This window comes from Ammospiza nelsoni, chromosome 1, assembly GCF_027579445.1.
Source record: "Ammospiza nelsoni isolate bAmmNel1 chromosome 1, bAmmNel1.pri, whole genome shotgun sequence".
NCBI classification, from domain to species: domain Eukaryota; kingdom Metazoa; phylum Chordata; class Aves; order Passeriformes; family Passerellidae; genus Ammospiza; species Ammospiza nelsoni.
This window is the reverse complement of record NC_080633.1, coordinates 124,358,330-124,379,956: the sequence shown is the minus strand read 5'-3', so window position 1 is coordinate 124,379,956 and position 21,627 is coordinate 124,358,330.

The window sequence follows — 21,627 nt, the reverse complement described above, 5'->3', positions numbered from 1 at the left end:
GGCTCCTTCATTTGTGGCTAAAACATTTGTTGCTTTTGCAATTTGCAGTGATTGCTTAAGAAAGGAATGGTTTGGTTTTGGAAAGCTGCTTTGAGTTCAGTGGGTTCTGTGCATAGTTAACGACAATACTTTAATTTTGTGGTGGGGGTGGTGATGCAGCTTGTTCTTCTTGGAGTCTTTGCTGCATTCTTACAAATTACATGTCACAGGAAGCCTGTTTTTGGTTTACTTCAAATTTAAAGTAATCCCCTCCCCCTGCTTTTATTGGACCAAGGGTCAATTCCAGGAGCTCTGGTGGCAAAAAGCAGCTGAGCAACAAACATGTCTGATCCCTGAAGATTATCTGATAAATCTCCAGTGACTAAGGGCAGATGTTCTGGCTTCTGTGCCATCTCCTTCCAGTGCATGGGAACTGGGAGTGCAACCAAAATGTGACTGTGTTCAGAAGATTTACATTTACCAGAAAAAACTCTTACTCTTACTCATCATTTTTGGAACTCTGCCTGGGGTTAGGTTGGCACAGTGGTAGGAGGGTGACAAGTTGGTTAAAAATCTTCTTTGTTCTCTGCTTCTCAGTCTTTGATGTGAAGATTAAGAAAGAATCTGATCTTCTCACATATTTGTTTGTTTTCTTGTTTTACTTTAAAAAAATCAAAAGAGTAATAAATGAAGTAGTGAATAGTATTGCATGGAAGCAGAAAACTCTGAAATATAAAAACAGGCTAAAAATTAATGTGAAGTGCAGCTGACACAAACACACCATTTTTGAAGCCCATGCTGACTTTGTATGGCACTACCTCCATCCAGCAGAGTTTTAATTCTGGGATGCCTGCACCAGGCACTGCTGTTGTTCTGGCTTGGATAGAGCTCACACAATGCTGCACATGGATGCACAACGGAGCCTGAGAGTTTGGAATACACACATGGCAATGTGCTCCACATGGTAGTATGTGTGCTGGTGAGGGAGAGAGAGAAAATAACAATATCCGTAGCTGTGTCCTAAATGAAAAACATTCAGTAATTCAAACTAAACCAGGGCTGCTGTTTGCAATAATGTAGTGTTAAAATTAACAGCTAAGTTAGGGATTTTCTTTGTCTGTGTAATCATTGAAAGTACATAGAGGAGACAGGGCTGCTGTTTGAAAATAAAATATCTAAAATGCTTAGATAATTAAAATATATGTTTTTAAAAAAAGCGAAGCTTGTCATACAAGAGGTTACAAGTCAGTAAAGCTGCACTATATCATTTTGGAAATGAAAATGATGCAAAAAATATTTTAAAAACTTTTTTATTTACTTGCTGCTGCCATGTATGTTTCTTACAAAATAATTAAAAAGGGTATAATATCCTTACATGGGATATGTTAAGTGTTCACATAATTTCATTCTCCATTGTAATTCAGATCACTGGTGTCAGGTCAAAATCCTATTGTCTAATCAAGAGAATCCTTTTTAAAGAAGAGAAGTAAGAAAAATCTTCTGAATGTTCTCCACTATCTCATAAAGTGAGAATGCCTCAACTATTTTGCTGACTTCCCAGAAATCAAGGCCTCTTAATGGTATTTTTACATTCCAATGTTTCTTTGTACTTTGAAATAAATTACTCTGTGTGAAAAGCCTTCTCCCAGCTGTACTGTCCTTTCTCTCTCAGCAGGGGCAGTCATGTAGAGTTGGACAGTTTCAGGGCCCATTATGCAATGTAAAACTGCTCCGGGCTCATCAAGCTTCTCCATATTGTCAGGTTCTCCCCAAACCCAAGGTATCACTTGACAACAGACAGGATCTGGTCTATAATAGAACCTAACAGCAGAAAAAACTCTTGGGAAGTCATCCAATCTATTCCCCTGCACTTGACAGGATTATCTACAACAATGTCACTTCTGACAGATGTTTTTTTTTCCAGCCTACTCTTAAAAGCCTTTAATGATGAAGACATTACATTCTGCCTTTATTTCAGACTTATTCCAATCTTTTTTAGCTATATAGTGTCCCAGAACTGGTGCAGTATTCCAGATGACTCCATTCTAGAATTGGCAAACAAGTGAGATTCAATGTCCTGTCAAAAGCTGACTTTGTTGGAGCTACCTAAAATCAGTTAAAACCCATGTTGTGAATCTTGGTGGCATGTCTCAGAAGCAAACACATTACCTGTGAAAGTAGGACATTGTTCATTAAACATTAAGAGCAATCATGCAATATCTGCTTTTGCTTACTTTCAACAGTTGAAAAGATGCTGACCCTATGACTGAAACCTCAATATACCCAGTCTTTTACACAGTTTGCAAAACTTATATGGTTCTATAGTACTTAACACCCTTAGAATCTTGGAAAATTTTAGTTTTCTTAAAGAATGGTAATGGGGCATTCCTGGTGTTCTCTATATTCAGCATACATGTCCATAACAGGCATAACATTTCAAGCTCTGAATCCATCCAGCGAGCTATAAATAAACATATACAGCAATTATTAAGCACTGGCTAACAGGTCATGGTGGAGAAGACCAACCTGAGAACAAAGGCCAGAGCTACAGCTATGATGAGATCATTCTTGGCAGAGGGTGGAGGTGTGTTACCCTTTTTGGGAGCAAACACAAGCTAATGTATCCCCAGTGCAGATTGCTGCAGCTGTCAGAGGTTACAGGGAGCTGCAGCCCCACCCTGTCCTTATTGTCAAGAGCCATGGCTGTCTTGCCTTCAAAACAGGGTGATCACCCCAGTTTTTGTCCTGAATAGCTTTTTCTAGTTAAATATTGGTCAGCAGAGTCCTACGTCATGCTGGGGGTGCTGCCAGCACCCTAAGCAGCAGGATGACTGTAGAACAGTGCTGTCATTCTGGTAGGGTTGGGCAGGCTGAGGCATCCTGAGCAATGCTGCTTCCATCTGCATGCTGTCCTACTTTCTAGCCCTGTCCTGGGAGAGGAGCTGGCAGGAATAAGGCTTTCTGTATGCAGTTTAGTCCACCTTGCTTTTTCTTTTCCTCTTGGGAAATCTCAGCTGTAGGCTTGAGTGAGTCTTTTGCCTTTTCGATCAGAGCAGAAGTAGAAAGGTAGTACAGAGCCAAAGTCCTTTTCATATTTTTCAGCTTAACTAATGGTATAAAATTAAGTTGTGGTCTTTTTAGGCCAAATTTCTAGTAAAATGGTCTCTCTGAATTTCCTGGGGCAGACTTGGTTACATCATGCCCAATGACATGCTGTTGGCATATGGCAGTAGACTGTAAAATGGGGAGAAGTGAATCAAAGGCATGTTAATATTAATACATCCATGTTGCTTGCTGCTCAAGGAATGCAGTAGAAAGAGAGTCATATGTAGTTTATAGAAGCAATGAATACATTCCAGATGTTAATCATACAACCAAGCCTTGTATATACAAAAAGGGTTTTCCCAGTGCCTATATTTGATCTCCACATAGAGAGGGGTTTTCTAAAACTCTTCCCACTATATGTCAACATAAATCAGGGCTGTTTTTCATCTTCAATCACAAATGTAGTAAATAATACCCATCAACTTCAGTATTTGTTTATTCATAAACATTTATTTTTTAATGAGATACTAAGATGAAATGTTAGTGGAAATCTAATGCATGTGAATGCATGTTCCGAACAGTTTCTGCTCTATCCACAGTTTCTGCTGCTCTTGTCTGATAAGGCCAGCATTGCAGAATGTTGTAAATTATGATTGAAGGAGTATCCTAATCCAATGGACATGTCAATTCAGGGATTCTGTAGGATCTGGTATTTGCTTTGGAAATAAAAGGGAAACCCCAGTATTTAGGCTGTTGCTGTTGCCTCTTCAGCATTGGAAATTTGCAGTATGTATATTCTGTTAATGTTCATTTGATTCAAAAGCAAGAAAATATACTGGTTTGTTCATCACAGTGCAAATGTTGACATGATGGAGCTGTTTTAAACTTTTGTGATATTTTATCTGCCCTTTTTGAGTCTGAACTGGAGGCAGACAAAGCTAAATAACATGTCATATTATATTACCTTTCTATGTTGACAGAAATTAATGCCATTCAATATTAAATATTTATGTAGATAATGTGATCTCTGCATTCAATCTAAAATATCTATGGCAACTCAAAATTACCATTTTCCCTACACTTTCTATAAAAGGTTAATAAACATTCTGTAGACTTGAAATTGTGTCTCTAAAATAACCAGTGGTATAACTCTGAATGATCAACAGATTCAAGAACATTGTTATCTGCTGCCAGCCAAATTGTGAATGAGAGAAGAGATGAAATTCTTCAAGTTATTCACTGCAAATTATTTGCTCGGATTTTATTATTGCAGTGGTGTTAAAATATGCAATATGCATAGCAAGCAAAAATGTAGTAGACATCTTTAAAAAAATGAAGACACCAACTTGGAATGCAATTTTGTTAAATTAAAAGGCTGGACAACTCCTGTTCTCTTATGTTTGAAAGTCATAGGAGGAAGAAACATCTGATATTTTCTTTTTTCTAACAAACTCTAGGGGTCTTGGGATGAATCACCTGCTGGATAGGTCCCAAACCAGCCTCCAGACTGTGATCTCCAGTTCAGGAGAACCCTGGGCTCCAGAATGTGAGGCTTTTCTTAGCAAAGGTGATGTAAGCAGCCTCTGTCTTTTCTGCCTCAGCCTGGCCTTTCCAAGCACTGCCGTGCCACATCACATCTCTCCTTTCTTTTGACACAGAAGTTTGTGGCTCCTTGTTAAACAATAAACTCAAAGACAAATAAAAATAAAATCAAAAAGTCAAAATCAACCAAAAAAAAAGTCCGGAATACACCAGAATAGCTGTAGTTTGGCACAGTCAAGGCTGGCCCCATGATAAATACAAGAGTATTAATACCTACACTGAGGCCAAGTCCCTTATGATGCTGAATTGCAGCTCAAATCCATGCATGTGAAGGACGAGTACTATCCCTCTCCTTTTAACTTCTAGGACAAGTGGTGCGTAAATTCCTCATATTGTCAACATCTGAATTTTCACGCAGAAATCACCTTGTGCTAAATTTCTTAGAGGATATGATATGTCCTGCATGATGATATAAGTCCTGGCATTCTCCCATTAGCTTTGCCTGCACTTCCAGAGTGACCAGGCTCTGTGGAGTCAGCCAGGAAGAATGTGGCAGGCCTTGGCCTTATTTCTATGACCACAAGCACCACGTGCCACTTTTTACCTGTGCGCTGCCTTTCTGCGCTCAAAGTGTTACATCTGAGCTGCAGACAGGGATCTCAGATAAACCCACTCACCCTATTCAGGGTGAATATGTGAGTTGTCTGAAGTCAGTCCTTTCATTCAGGGTCTGGTGGGAAACACTGGGAATAGAGAAGACCCTTGGAAGAGATGCAGAGTGAGGGAAGACTTAGTGAGGGATGGAAGCAGTTTCAAGGGAACTTCTCAAGGACTAAAAGGCTGGTCTGTCACTTGAGGAAAAGCTGGTTTCTAGGAATTACAGACCTAGGACATAATGAATTTCTACCTCACAGGTGTTCTTTTGTTTCTATTTGCTGCTCAGCAGGCTGATATTTGGTTTGGTGCAAAAGACAATGAGACTGCTTAAACCCCTTTGGATATGGGCCCCACCCATTTTTTAAAAGCATTTCTCCAACTGTTTTGACCCTTTTGACTGGTGCATCACATGCCCTCCTGATAACAATGCTCTCCAGACAGTCTAATCCTTTCCTGGAGGGGAGACCCATGGCAGAATGCCTGCCAGAACCCTGCCTAACACCCAGTGGGGGCTCAGGCCCATCTCATCACCCAGAGGTCTGGTGAGAGGTGGCAGAGGCTGCTGGCTGACATGGGACAGCTGTCTGGGAGACTGGGCTCTCTGCTGGCTCTTGGGGAGCCTTGGCATGTGCTCGCTGTCTTGCCCTTTCCTGCTGCTCTGACAAGTAGCCCAGAAGTGGATGCTTTTGGGTTCAGCTGGGAATTACACACATTATTCATCAGGCTCTGTCTGCTTATCACCTCCAGACTCCTCCTGGCTGTTTATATTTAAGAATAAATCCTAACAATCATTGCTCAAAGCACAGGCTGACAGCCTGGAGCATTTTTGTTAAAGAATGCTGGGCAGAAACTGAAAGAGAACTGAAGAGTTAACGTGTGTTTGTAAAACAGGCAGGAAAAAACCCTCTGATCCGTGAACCTTCACCAACAACAGCTTCCATGTTGGAGCAGAAAAGGAGGGCAAGAGCCAGAGGATTGGACAGGAGACCGGCAGGGCAGGACCTCGGGGAATGGCTAAGGAAATACTTAAATAGGGGATCTGTGAGGTAAACAGGACAAAACTGGTGCATGGCTTTGAATGTCAGCAATGCACTGCTGCAGGTAATACTAGATTTAATGTGTGTCCATGGAAGAGCCCAAAGCACAAGAGTGACATGCTGGAACAACCCAGTAGTGGTACTCAGGATACAGGACCTTCTGGGAGGGGCTGAGGTTTCCAGAGACTGTCAAAGAATCATGGAATCAACATTCACTCTGGAGGAGTCTCAGCAAAATTGCACTCCTGTGGGTGTGTGGGCTTTAGCTGAAGGCAGAAACATCATGTGGCACCAGCCTTCAGTGTCTGCTGACATTCAAAACAAGAGGAATTTATCTCCTGCTTTATAATGTACTGAACACTCAATTCTTTTTAGTAGCATTCTACAATGTGTATCTCTGCTCTATCTCATTTTAATCCTTGAGCACAGAAGTGTTTTTGTTCCCTTAAAGAATGCCGGAAATTTGGAACTTGCAACCATTTTGACCACAGTAATAATTATATTATTTCAGGAGATTTTGCCTGGGGTAATGAAATATTTTTAGACACTGCTGATCTAGTTTTTGGGGGTTCCCACTCCCCCAAGAATCTTTGTAAATAAAAAAAGTTAAAAACTCATAGCACAAAAACTTTTTTGTCAAATCTGAGTAACTTCGCTAATCATAAAAAAATTAATATGTCTGACTATATCCTGATGGGTTTCTCTCTTGTATCAATTCATTCTCAGATGAGATGGCTTTTTTGTCTATGTATAAATAAATACATCTGCTCAAGGCCCCATCTTTCCTTTCACTGACAGAACTGATAGTATTGTATTTGTCCTTCAAAGTCATGCAAATGGAATCCTCAAGCTCTTGGTATTAAATGCTGGCTAACCTGATTATTTTCTTCAAAACATAAATGAAATTATTACTATACCCCTCCATTTTCATACCCTTTATAAACTCCTGGCAGAAAAAGGAGAGATAGATAATAAGATACTCGAATCACTTTCTTACTCTGTAATTAGCACATGAAAAAAGAACTTATTGAAAACAATAATTCCTCAGTCATTTGTCTTTATTTTAATTTTGCTTTGAAGCCAACATATTTTTTCTGAGATTTCATTAGCAGCCATTTTGTAAATGAGTTCTCACTAGCAAGAACCAAGTTTGAGTGCTCCACTGCATTAAAATTTAACATTTTTCTATGGCTTAATATAAATTCTTCTTAATGCAGAGAGTCTTTTCTGAAATGTTCATAGTTTAAAAGGCTGGATCTAATTAAGATCATAAGTGCCTAAAAGTAAAGTGCTTCAGTACCTAACTCTGAGGCATCTGGCTTCTCAAACCTAGTCCAACTGAAGCTATGAAGCAAGAGTCTGTGCTTAAGGGAAAATTTAAGCATCTTACAGAATGATCCAAAACAGCCAACAAGGTGTAAGAGCAATTTCTAGTAAAGTTTTAAAACCTCCTACAAGGGCTTCTTCTGCCAAAGGGAAGTACCTTAAATGAGTTTTTAAATATTTCCTAAAGATAGCTCAATTTCTTTAGAATAATTGAGTGTTACCCTTTCCTCTTTAAATGGATCAGTCAGTGTGGGAAAAAAACCAACCCAGACAACCCAAAAAACCCCATTAGAAACTGTCTTTGGAATAAGGGCTGAAAATCAGGATTGTGTGCTCATGCATCATGAGCTTTCTGCATGTCTGCTAGGAGCCTAAGCTTTTCTATCTATCTGTGAAACCATACTTGTGGGAAGTCAGGCTAGTCCCCTGGAAGGTAAATAAGAAATGTTTTCATACTCTGAGAAGTGGCTTAGCTAGTTAGGCCTCCAGAGAAAATGGACAGGACCTGGCCTACAAACATATTTGACAAAGGCAGCTGGGAGTTCTGTGGTTTAATATGAACTTACCTTGTCTGTCTGTGCTAGGAAAGGGAAATTTCTATAGCTGACTATCTAAATTCCCTAACTTGCTTTAGGCCTGAATTCTTATTCTTTACCCAAACCCTACTTGTTGCATTTAATTAAAATGGGTCCAAAATTCTTTCTGGACTGTTCTGCTTTCACACCACAGCTCTGGCAACAGAAGAGACCCTGAGGATTTTTGCTGTTCTTGCAAAGTGAGGAGAGAAGTGTGAACAGGAGCCATGATGTCCAAGCAAAGCACTGACTTGCTGTTGCTTGAAGATGTGCAGTGGTATAGCTTCTTGGGAATTTTGGAAACAAATGTGTCCACATGGAGCTGTTTTAGCTATCCAGGACCATCCCTGACCAGGTGACTCCAAGTGTTGTTGATGCTGCATTGGCCCCAGATTTGCTCAGGAGAATTAGCATGCCTTCTTACCCAGGACAGGCTGCAAGATAAATATGCACATACATATATATATTAATAATTGTTTCAGAATCCTTTCCAGGTGAGCTCACGGGGCAGAAAAGCCCTACCAACCCCTCACTGTGAGGTACAGTAAGTTTCTGGAGATTAAAACACAGCAACAGTGCTACCAAGCAAACTCAATCTTGTCCTGACTCTTTAGCTTCTTTCTCATTCCTCTCCTCCTTGTACTGCCTCTTTTGCCTTTTTTGAAACAAAGTGATACACAAGGCACAAGCAGTGCATATCCGTGTGCACTGTGAGGATTTGTGTCTTTCCAGGGTTAGACTCTGTCTATAAATTGTAGCTCCACATATTTCTGCATGTTGGTTTGCTAAGTTTAAAAGTGTAGTCATATGAGAAATAAGCACTCAAATCATATTGTTATGTGCTTGTGGCTGATTAGCTGACTTGGAGTGTAAATGTGACCATCAATAAAAAGCATAATGAAAGCTTGTTATTTTAAAACATACTTAAGTCAAAGGAAAAACAGTTCAGCATGACTGCAGAAATAATAATTGGTTCATTACCTGTAATCACGTTACTCTGCTCACATTAGCAGAGGCTAATTAGAGAAAGGAGAGAAAAAGGGAGCACATCCCTACATACACAGGTGTGATCTCTATATCTAAATGCATTTCACTGTATAGGAGGAATACAGCAATGCAAGAATGGAGGTACTGAGAAAATGTAAAAGTACATTGGAAGAAAAAGAGAATTATTTGTTCATCAGGTAAAATTAAATAGAAATAACTTATCTTGTTATCCAAATCACCAGAAGCGACTGCATGTTTTACTAGAAATTCTAGTATAAACAATTTTTGAGGCAAAGTGTGTTATCAGCACATGTCTTTTCCTTCCAAAAAAATGACATAGAGATGTAATGGGAAGACCTTGTAGTATATTGTGTGGCCTTTTACTATGTTGTCAGAGTCTTCTTCTCAAAGTTTCATTTCTATTTCTATAGTAAACTGATGATAAGGATTATTTGCCTGAAAATATCCTGTTGATTCTGACAACAAACTTGGTCTCTGGTGAAGGTTACAAAATTTTATAGAAATATTTCATAAACTGCTTCACAGGAACAGGTCCTCTCATTTGTCCATCATATTTACTACTTGGTTTTGGTTTACAGGAAAATATTGTACTGCACTAGACTCAACAATCAAGCAGAAGTATCAGGACCAAAAGTCTTTGGGTTATCAGGTTATGCCAACACGTTGTGCTGCCTTGGGGACAGTGCAATGTCAGAGATTTAGGTGTCATCTTCTTTGTTTATTGCTATAAATTTACTGTTTCAGGGAAGGCTGACATATTTGCCTTTCTCCAGGCAATATATGACTCAGCATGGTAATGCCAGAGTTTGGAAAGGGCAAGAATATGAATTGATTGCTGCTTCTTTGTTTATTATTTCACTTTAATGTATTGTTTCTAACACTGTTGTTATGGGAGCCGGTTTTATATAATGATGTGAAGATGTGTAGGACAGAGAGTGGCAAAAGTAGAATACTTTGTTATACACCAGTTTTTTTCCTAGGATCTGGCAGCAAGATAACAGCCAGGTTTCCACCTTAGGCAATACTTATGTATTTGTCAAGGGGCCAAATGACCACCATCTGGTTAAAGTCTGAGCTGTGGAGGACAGATAGTTAGGTTAGATGAACTCAGGCCTTGGTCTTACCCAGTAAAGCATTTCTTAAACTTTTTTCTTACAGAAAGGGAGGGATATTATCTTAACAAAATAAACAAGACAATGACAGAGAGAGGAAGACCCACTAAAAAATTATGTACTTGGTTTTAGACCCCTTGCCTTTTGCTTTCTGTGGTGGAACTTGGGGATCTGGAAAATAAATATCTCTCCAAAGTTTATAGCATGTCAGGTGCACAGAGATTTTCATAACTATTAGAAGGCTGCAATATTTAAAAGGCCACAAGGACCAACTAATATTTGAATAAGGTAAGACTCCTTTTTAACTTGGAGTACTCATGTTTATTTTCACTGAGGGGGTTTATAGGAATTATTCCTTCTGTGACCTGCTTGGGAGCTTAGATCAAAGGACCAAAGTCTCCTAGCTCTAACATTGACCCTTAGGGAAAGAACAGAAAAAATAAGGCAGTTATAGAGTGATCCTTCCCATGGTATAATTTCTCAGCTCCCAGAAATCAGCTTTTTAGTGATTTTTTTTCTGAGCCAGAGGTTGCATCTCGGCTTTCATGTTTAATATCCAATGATGTACATCTCTTATATGAATTTCTCTAATCCAGATAAAGTTTTGTCCTCTGCCTGTTCCTCTAGGCAATCCGTTTCACAATTTCATTATGTAAAATAGAAAGAGTGCTTCCATTTGTTTGTTTTAAACCTCTTTTTTTTTTTTCAGTAAAGCAAACACTGACAGTAATAACACCAATTTTTTAGTGCAAGTGCAAATGTACTAAAAGTTTCTGCTGGGAGAGCTGTGATGATTAGGCATCACTTCTTGGCTATGCCAGAAGGTGTGGTGGCAAAAGTAAGAGATATGCTCTAACTTAAGTAGACTTACAGGAAGACAAAAATGGAAAACCTGCATTTTCACCATGAGAGATTTTGGCCTGCACTTGTTGTCGAGAAAACCCTTTTTTTTAAAATGGAATTTAACTCCATGATCACTTTTGTTTCAGATTTGTATGTGATCTTTGGCTTTTTCTGAGCCTATTGCAGATACCTAATTGGGAAAAAATTACTTCTACAATGAGTAGAAGGAGTTGTTGGACATACCTTGTCTCCCTTTGCCAATGTACTGTAATATGACTTCTACTGAAATATCATCACCTCTGGTAGTCCTCCTCAGAAATCCATTTTATAAATAAACATTAGATGACATTGGTTCACAAGTACCCAGAGAAAATAGCAATCATGAAATCATGCATCTTCTCCTCCACTTAGAATCCCTCTGTTAATATCAAGGTATAAGATTGATCTGTAGCTGAAATTACAGCTCTGAAAGTACAGAAAATTTACCTTACAGTAACTTACAGTAAATACAGTAAATACTTTACAGTAAAGAAACTTTATGAATGACTAAAATGTTTCTTGTCTTTTCATGTTTGTGAAAATTATGCCTTAAAAACTGATTTCCTTCCTGTCCACTTGACATCTCAGATTTGTCTTTCACAGGAAACTGATTCACAAGCCAGTTGGTTTTCAGAATTTATTTTCTGTTTAGCCTGATTAGATGGCCTTGAATTTATTTTAGGTATTTTTAGCTTTCACTGTTTTACCTCCAAGCCTCATTTTATTTGCTTACTCTACATGTGATCCTTTAAAGTTGCCCTGTTTCAGCTAATTTTAATTAAGTAAAAAGAATTAATTTTTTTTCTTGATGTACAGCTGTGCACAGAACAATGTGTGTTTATGTGTGGTGATGGCCCATTCCACCTTGAGTTCTCTGTTTGTTTCTGGATATTGTATTTGAAAAACCAAAGAAATTATAGTTGACCAAAATCAAGTGACAGGAAAGGTCTGAATGTCCATGAGTAACATAATGTGTGCAGTTACATTTGGGGAGAAAAAAAAAGTGAGGAAACATGATTGTTATACATCAAATAATGGACTGTGCACAGAAAGAAGACTAGGCCTTCAAATTTAGTTTTTCAATGAAATGACCCACCCCTCCAATAAAACCCAAACCAAACCAAGCCAAACCAAAACCAAACCAAAAAGTAAAAACAACCCCCAAAAAAGCCGAAACCAAACCAAACCAAAACAAAACAAAAAAAACCCCACAAACAAAAAAAAAGAAAAAAAAAAAGAAAAAAAAAAACCCACCCAAAAAAACCACCCCTAATCCCAAAAATCCTCCAAAACACCTTGGTCAGTTAAAGTATTTACTTAAATCAGTTTTGAATTTATTACCTTTCAGCAGAACATGGACTAATATGCACAGGTTATTATCATACAGGATTTTGTGTGATACAGAGAAAGCTCAGGTTTATTGCATGAGTAACAAGTAATGAGGTATGTGAGCCCACAGGTGTGTCCAGTGTAAAGCTGTTATGGGTTCCAAACCTTGTGGCTCCCTCCCAAGTAAATGTATTTGACTCCAGGAGGGACAGAGCCTTCCTGGTTCCTCTCCAGACCTTTAGAAATAACCTTTCTCCTTTTTGGAGATTTGGTATTGCCTGCACTAGAGTTTGTTAGCATTTCTTTGCAACGGTAAAGGCACTGGGTAGCCTCTCTGAAGTATATCTGTTCTGCTGTGGTCTGAAAATGTCTTGGCTAAAAAAGAAATATTTAAAGGATTTTGATCACTGCAAATTATAAGTAATGAGTTAAAGTAACAGAAAGCTTCTTGAATGATGGAGGTGTCTGTCTCTAGGACAGACTGTGGCCCGTGCCTTAGCATGCCCTAGTGTTTGTTCTGCTGGCAGCTAGAGAGCAGGTGAAATAATTGCTTTTCAGCAGAACCTGCGCATTTAAGTGAACACAGTCAGCTTTCCAGAAACAAACCTCTGCAACTCTTAACAAAGTAGTACTTTTTGGATTGTCAGATCAACTTTGTGGGGCTCCCAAATGGCTGTCCTGGAGATAGCAATGGTCTAGCAAGCAATGCTTCTGTGATTTCCAGGAGGACTGGATCTGCAGGGAGAGTGTGCTATGTTCCTCTACAGAAACAGAGAGCTGGAGAGACTGCCAGCAGAGGCTTGACACAAACGCATTTTTTTAACCTTTCTTTTTCTGAATTATGATATTTGCACTGAGACTGAACATGAAAATACCTGATATTGTAGTATATCTGCCAGATAACATTAGGTACAACCTGTATATTTTGAATTAAAAGGGAGTATAGTGACACCTTTGATTGTCTGAGCTTTCTGGATAGAGCTGCAATGTACTGTTTCTTCCTTTGTTTTTTAACGCACCCTTGCTTTTTAATTTTTATTTGTAGATTAGGCATCTTGGACCTCTATTGATACTTCTAGACTGCTTGACAGAGGAACATTCCACAAGCATATTTAGAAGCTATATGTTACTTTGCCAGTGATTGTCTGATCTTCAAGTCTGAGAACAGAAGGTTAAAATAGTAGGAATCCTGGATGAATGTCTGTCATTAGCAAAGCTGTCTTCTTCCATTACTTGCATTTTGTGTCATTCTTTGAAGTCTTTTCTGAAGAAACATGTGCTGTCTCGCTCACAAAATCACTACTGAAGCTTACCACAATGTCAGACACTTTTACTCTTCCGTTATTTTGCTCAGCAAACATAGGTTTTTGAAGGCTAAGAAAAAGTAAGGATATAGTGGAGAATCAGAAATATGTAGAACTGGCAATAGTTTTGAAAGGAAAAGGAAGAACTCTATTAGGTATGAGTAAAAGCAAGGTGAAAGTATGCAAGGCAAAATTATTCACCCCTTAGACATGTAGCTAAGCAGATCCAAGAACTCATCGAATTTAAATAAGAGCAAGCTTTAAATTACTAAACAACCCTTCTTTTCCCCACTGCACTGAATGACTGCTTCTGAATACTTTCAGCTGTGTAACTAGGCAGATCCCATTCTGGCTGACTTGATCAGAATGAGCAATTAAAATGGAAGATGGCACTTTGTAGTCAGCCCCTCAAGGTGTCATCTGGGGCTCAGAGTGGTTCTAACTGTGGATACTCCAGATGCCATGATCCACACTTGTTGGTCACTATCAAGTTGTCCATGTGACTGAGACAACAGGCTAAGCAGCACTCTTGTATTTATAATATAGAGATATTAGTGTGTGCTCCTAGGGAACCACATGTGAGGCTCTGTGATGTGAATAATCAGGCATTCCAGCTGCTTTTGAGTGATCCCAGCACTGACAGCTGAAAGAAAGGAGGAATTTTTCTCCAGTGCAGCACCATTTATGCTCAGTCCCGTTATGCAGCCTGAAATGAGCTCCGATGTTCCAGTAAGAGAAAGCTCAACACTTTGTGAGGGGACACACAATCACTAAGAATTTGGCAAAGTCAAAAGCCAAATCCAGGGCCACTGATTTGACACTCTCATGTCTCATCTAATGTCTGCTGTTGTGGTGTTGCTTCTTAAAATACGAATATGTTCTTGGCCTGGTAGAATACAGATCTTCTGAAGCACAGATCTTCTGTTTTCCCCTAATTTCCTGAATTAGGGGAAAACAGAACTCTGCTGCAGCTTCTGGTTTTACAGGTCACACCTCTAAAATGCTTTGTTCTCTGCCTGCTCAGCACTGTGGATAATCAGATTTTTAAAAAGAATTTTTATTATAAAAAAGCACCTCAGGTGCTTGCATTCCCAGTGCAAAAACTATAGAAATGCTCATGAACTAATCCCAGACTTTCACCTAAAATTATATTCACACAAGTCTGTTTACAAGGGAAGGAGCAGATAACACAGAATTCATGTTAAGTAGGACTCAACAAAAGAAACCAGCACCACTGGCATTGTGTTTTCCAGGCTTATGTGTACATTTGTTGATTTATTATAAAAATGCATGTGGTTATAAAGTTGGCCAAAGCATTCATTGCAGATAAATGTAGAATTTGAGAATTGATCTCAAACCCACTATTGACATTATTTGATCAAAGGAATTTGATGATTGAGTGACATAAAAGGAGCAAGGTATTTATAGGACTGAAAGAAACTGTTCAGCCAGTGATTCTGCTCCCCTGCTACCTAAAGCAAAAGGGTCATATAGTATTATTCAGTGGAAGCTGGAGCTACTCATGATTAACATGTCAGTGCTATTGGATCACTTTTCCCTATATTGAGTCTTAGTTCTGAAATGCTACAGAAAATTTTGCTGCAGGCAAATTAGGTTAATGGCAGTCCTGTTCCTTCCATTCCAAACTCAAACTGAACACTCCTCCTTAGTCCAGCGTATCCTCAGCTTGTTCAACCTTTCTTTGCAACAAGGTAGTGCCTATTTATGTTCTCTGGCAATCCAGTTTTTCACACAGGCTGATTAAATAAACATAACAGTTTCTGTAGGTGGTTGTGTTTAAGAAAGCACATGAAAGCTGTAGGATGCAGGAGATAACATGAAAGTGAGAATGTCTGTCTCCTAGAGTAAAGATGTGAAATCTTGTTCAACAGCAAGCTACCTGAAGAGCTCAGCATTATCTCCAAAGGAAGAAATGAGATCATCACAAATTCTTTTGTGACCAGTACATATCTTCTTGATAGTTATAGGAGACTAAAACAGGGGGAGAGCTCTCACTGTTCCAATTAATAAGGAAAGGTATTCAGAAAGTGTATTGTGATTCCAGTAATCATATTTGATGCTCTTAAAAGAAGCCTGTTTCACCTGATGGCTACTACTTTACATGCTTTTGTTAAAAACATGGATAAATGAAGAATCAACTCCATTTTTTTTAGTGCAAAAACATCATTGTTAATGAAATTTTAGTTGGTTGTAGTGACATATAGTTCTTAAAGAGAAATGACCACTTTTTACTGTTCTTCTGTCACATCTCACTTGAAGATGCAATCATTTTGAATTATTTTGTTTATTCAGGGTACAGCATTTCATTTTTTCCCCTCATTTTTATGACTTACATAATATATATAGCATATGTGTCTAGATTTTCAGGATAAGTACCTGCAGACATTTGTAGGCAGCAGAAATAGATACTGTAATGAAATGGAAGGAATAAGTCAGTAAAAATTTAACTTCTCAGCCTTTTGCATGTTTTGGTCTGCAACTTGGTCATCTGCAATGCAGCCAGAACTTTAAAGCAGACAAACATGATGCCTGCCCTTTAAAAAAACAAACCAAACCAAACCAAAAAAAAAAAAAAAACAAGAAACCCCAAGAGTTTCACATATCTTCATGTTATTTATGCATTTATTTTGGGAAAAGAGAGCAGTTTGTCAAACATTTAAGGTTGACAGGCAAGTCATGTTGTTGCAATGCAGGTAAACGCTGTCATGAGTGACACTGGCTGTGTCACTATGTGCAGCATTAGCCTGGGAATTTGAGAAGACAGGCTCATGAAAAAAAAATGAATGTTGTCAGACAACCCTGCATTTTTTATTATTAAAATCTTGAGTGAATTTAGTGCTCATGAAAGTGAGGGACTAAGCTTCTCTGCACATCCCTTTCAATAAATCTCAGTTCTGACCTGCAGCACCTTTGCTATTCTAGTTATGGGCCTTGAGCAGAGATTGCTCACTATGTCAGATTGTGGGAGGTTTGTGAAATAGATAGCTGAAGACTTAGATGAGGCCATTGAACATATTCTTATTTGTGCACCAACCATGACTTAAGCCCAGATCCTCAAAGATGATGGGCAGTCACAAATTAAGCATATATCACACTATATCCCCTTGGCAGTTAAAATAAAAATTGTTCAATTGTGTTGAAGGTGTTTTTACCCACAGAAATTGATAACTCCCATTCTGATGGGAGGTTACTTCTGTGAATTAGTGTTTTGGGGCTTTATTAGTTTTAACAATTGTCCTGAAACAGCTGTCCAGAAAGCTGTGTCCTTATGTGCTGTGGAAACACATTTTTGCAAAACGTCATATTCAAATCATGACTTCTGAGAGCACTTCATTATCCAAGTGGACTCAGTTTCTAATACTAAGTCAACAAGTGCTATTCAAGAGGAATGAGAAGCAAGAGGGGCCAGTGGATGCATAATGCCTGCATGGGAGGCTGCAGTCCCTGCAGACACTCCTGGGAAATGGTCGCAAGTGCTCTCGGCAAGTCTGAGTTTTATGAGTCCAATCTGCTCCGTGACCGTGAGGAAAATAGGCCGCAATTAATCAAGGATTAGCAGCATCACCTCTTCTCTTCAAGAGAACATCAAATCCCACTCCCTTAGGAGAGAAAGCATTGGGCAGGTGTGTGGGTGGCATTGCAGGCAGCAGCCATGGGACTGTCCCTGAAGGAATCTCAGCTGGGGGATCACTGCTGCTGTTGCTTTCCCCCTGGAAGAGCAAGCTCTAAGGCCCTGTGATGCAGAGGCTCTGGATCATACTTTGTGTGTTTCAATGCAGAGCCTAATCCACTTATGCAAGCACAGAGTGAAAATATCATTGCCTTTACAGTGAGAGCCGAAGGCTACAACAAATCTAAATGCCACAGCTCCATCAAAAATAAACACTCAAAGCCATCTTGACATCGAGGGTATGGAGCTGAGAATGACATTGAGAATGAGATTTTAGGAAAAGTTTATTTCACTCTTCATGCAGATCTAACTTCACTTTAAAAGAATTCTGGTGCCTTTGTAGTATTTTTGTAATCTTTGGAAGGCTGAGAAACTTTTACTCTGCCCCCTGCTTTCTGTGTACTTTTGAATTCTTAGGACATGGTCACTTTTTCTGCAGTGGCGAGCACATAGCTTAATTATAGTGTACCAATAACACCAAATTGGCAAAAGAGATGGTAATCTGCCTGGAATACCCCTGAAAACATGCCTGTTAAGCAAAAAACACAGTTAGTCTGCATTACTCAGACTAAGTATGTGCAAGAAGATGCTTCGATGTCCTTTTAGTAATGTCAATAATAAGAACAAAAGAGTGGAAGGACTAAATAGATGGTAGCACACTTTACCTAGGGCATATGTGTGCACTTTATTTCACTGTAATCCTGCTCTGTATTGAAACTAAAGCCACCGTGCTTATTTCAAGATACATTTCTCTCCAAGTTTTTAATACACTTATGATTTCATTGTGCCCAAATTAAAATCTTGGAATAAACGGTAAAGAGATGTGGCTAACTATTAATTTTTGAGCACTTTGAGAAGACAGTGCTAAGTTTTTAAATGAAAGAAACCAATTGTCCTTGTAAATCTTGCAATGTTTGGCTGTAGTCCACTGCTTGCATGAGGTGCTGCTCTTAGCACCTGATTTATTATTGGTTTCAGTAGACCCACACTGTTTTGCAATTCTGATTGCTCCATTAGAAAATTGTGATGTGGCATTAAAATTTTAACGGGTAATGCTCTGTTTGCATTTTGTCCCACTTAGCTTCAGATTGCCAGAGACTAGCAAGAAAGGAATATTAAGCATTCATAAAACAATTTCACAAAAGCTAAAATTCCAAGGAATAAAGAACAGAGAAGAATAATGATAAACAGGTTAAAGTTTAAAAAATCAAAGTCTGTTCATCTTTTATATTTATTATTAGTTGTATTATACTAAAAAAATGAACATTTACCAAATTATGTCTGCATGTTTTTGCTCTGTGGTTGTTAAGTCTGACCTCTGTCAGCACAGAACACTAAAACTGTCCCAGATCTGGCAAGATTCTGTGAATGTAAATATAATCAAATTTGCAAAACCTATAAATTGTGTTTATGCATTACTACTGAAAATTCTTATACTTTCACTAAATTGTGTGCCAGTCTATCAAAATGTCTGGGGCCAGTTTGCTTTTTATATTTGATTATTTTGACTTTCAGAACACTTTTTATTTTACATTGCATAACAAAATTTTTTATTAGTGGTTCTAGGTGGGTTTATTTAACACCTGCATAATTTTAAAATGGTTGCTTACAAAGTGACCATAAATGGATGTTTTGCTCTGCAGAATCTGCAATAAAAACATCTCTCACTATCACCAATAGAGATAGAGGGGGTGGAGTGGGGAGACTTTGAAATCTGCTTTTACAAGTCCAAATCCTCAGGCAAAATAAACAATATTATTTGAGATTAAAAAAAAAATACACACAGAGATGATAAGAAAAAATCTAATGTCTGCAGAAGGCTGTGCTTCAGCAAGCAAGGTATATGTTAGTATGTTTGCTTATTTTTTAAGTTTTCCAGTACCAAAATGCATGTTTAAATGATTGCATTTGACAAAGGAAAGACAAGGAAAAATGGTGCAGCATCTTTAATTTATCAGTTTACATGAGATGCAGGCAATAGCCTGTGGGTACCAGATTGTGATTTTTCTACTCAAGTACATTCTCATGTTTTACTGATGAGCTATATGCCAGACCCTTGTGCTCTGTATAGTAAGTTTCATGGAACATCTGCTTCAATTGCTCTATCTCTTGTTTTGTTTTGTCACTAAACTCACTTATGCTACAGAAGCACTGACTATAAAAGAAGCTTCTTTAATTCAATAGCATATCAAAAAGGAAGATTCTCTAATGCTTGCAACACGGCTATTTATGTCTAATGCTTTCCATTGCATCTAAAGTGGTACAACAATTAACACAATATTCTGTCATACTTCATAGGCTGGCCAGTTTTCTGACCTACCAGCATGTTTTTAACTAGAAAAGCTGCACATGTGTCTATGCATGTGTATCTGTGTGTAGGTGCAGACAGAATGACGCACAGGGAGGTGTACCTGACTGTCTGTATTTGCAACAGGATGTATGAGACATTAATGCAAAAACACATATAAGTGCCAAGAGAGTAACATTTTCCCCATTCCCAATGCCATGTATCACAAAGGAAGATAACAGAGGAACTAAGTCCATAAGGTGAGAATAGCTCTGGCTTTTTACTAACTGTGTGCTTTAGCATTTACATTGTAAATGGCACTTGATATTTTTTGTGTATTTAATCTGGAAGGAGAAAATGTTTTACATTGATGGAGAACATTATATGGGAATTTAAACCAACATACATCACCCTTTGTCAGTGTATTAAATATTTTTTCTTGCCCCATTGGGTAGTCTTGGCTATTCAGTGCCTATGAAAGGATGTTGGGGTTTAAAGGTGACACTTTCATTTTAATTTGCTGTACTATGGTCAATTTGAATGCCAAAAAAAAAAAAAAAAAAAAGTTGATTAACTGAACAAAAATGAAATGAAAGATTTTTTAAAACTGAAAGTGTTAGGACCTTTACAATATTCTCTAGTTCTGCATTATAAATGCATGAAAGAAAAAAGGAGAAGTTTTGTAAAAAAAGACAAATAGGATAAACATCCTTCCCACAAAAAATTATCTCCTTTCTCATATTTTTGGTCTGAACAAATACAGAAGATTATGGTGTTGTGGATATTCCTTTTCAAAGGTGTAGTCTGGTTTGAGTTTTTTTCCTTAATTTTACTCTCACCTCTTCTGACATCCAGCTTTAAAAATCCTGTTAGAAACAAAGAAGCTACGAACAGATGCTGAAACCATCTATAGTTTCAGTGTCCTTGTTACTGAAAGGATATGTGGCTTAATTTTAATTTTTTTTTTTTAGAAATACAGTTTATCATTTTATGTGAATTGCCATTGACAAGGTTGGTAATTAGCCTCGTATTATTTTCAGCATAGTTCACATCCACACATCACAGGATGGAAAATGAGAGCCTTAGACAAACAGTATCCTTGTAGAAGATCATTAGGAATCCCACTGTGACATGCCACGTGGAACATCGTTGATTCAAATTAGTCATCTGCATTGTTTTGTATTTCAGACTGCAGGAGGTTTCAACTTATTTTACAAAACCACAATTGTTATACGTTTATGGTCAGAGTAACAAGTAATGTTCTGCACTTTCAGAAGACACCAGACATTTTAATATGTACTCATTATGCAGCTCTGCCTGCAACGCTATTTAGAGTTTCACCAGTGTCTGGGTAACAAAGCTCTATTTCCTCAGCTTTTTACAACTGAGCTGTAAACATGAACTCTCAGTTAAACACAGTAGTGTATAGAAAGTATTATCTAGGACTCAGGGTTTTGATTTTCCTTTTTTTTAACTAAAAAGAGGTTTTGACGATACACACTTCTGAAATGAATGTATCCTATTGCTGATTTTTATTGTGTTTAGATTTAATACAGGTTTGAACAGTGCTAAATCCACTGGGTTTGGCTGAAAAAATACAAGACCAAAAATGCTCTTTGTCACAGTCATAATTTACTGTGAGGTCAAATATGTACCTTTAAAATAGAGTTTACAGTAGAGTTATAAAATAGTCATTTATGATGCCTGTTTGATCCCATATGTGTCTATGCAAAATCTTTTACTGGTATTGCTGATAGTAATATGTATATGTTTTAACATATATACCTCCCCCAACTAGGAAATCTCAAAAATTCATGTTTCTTATTCCTTGCTGGTATTTACTGGTGCAAATC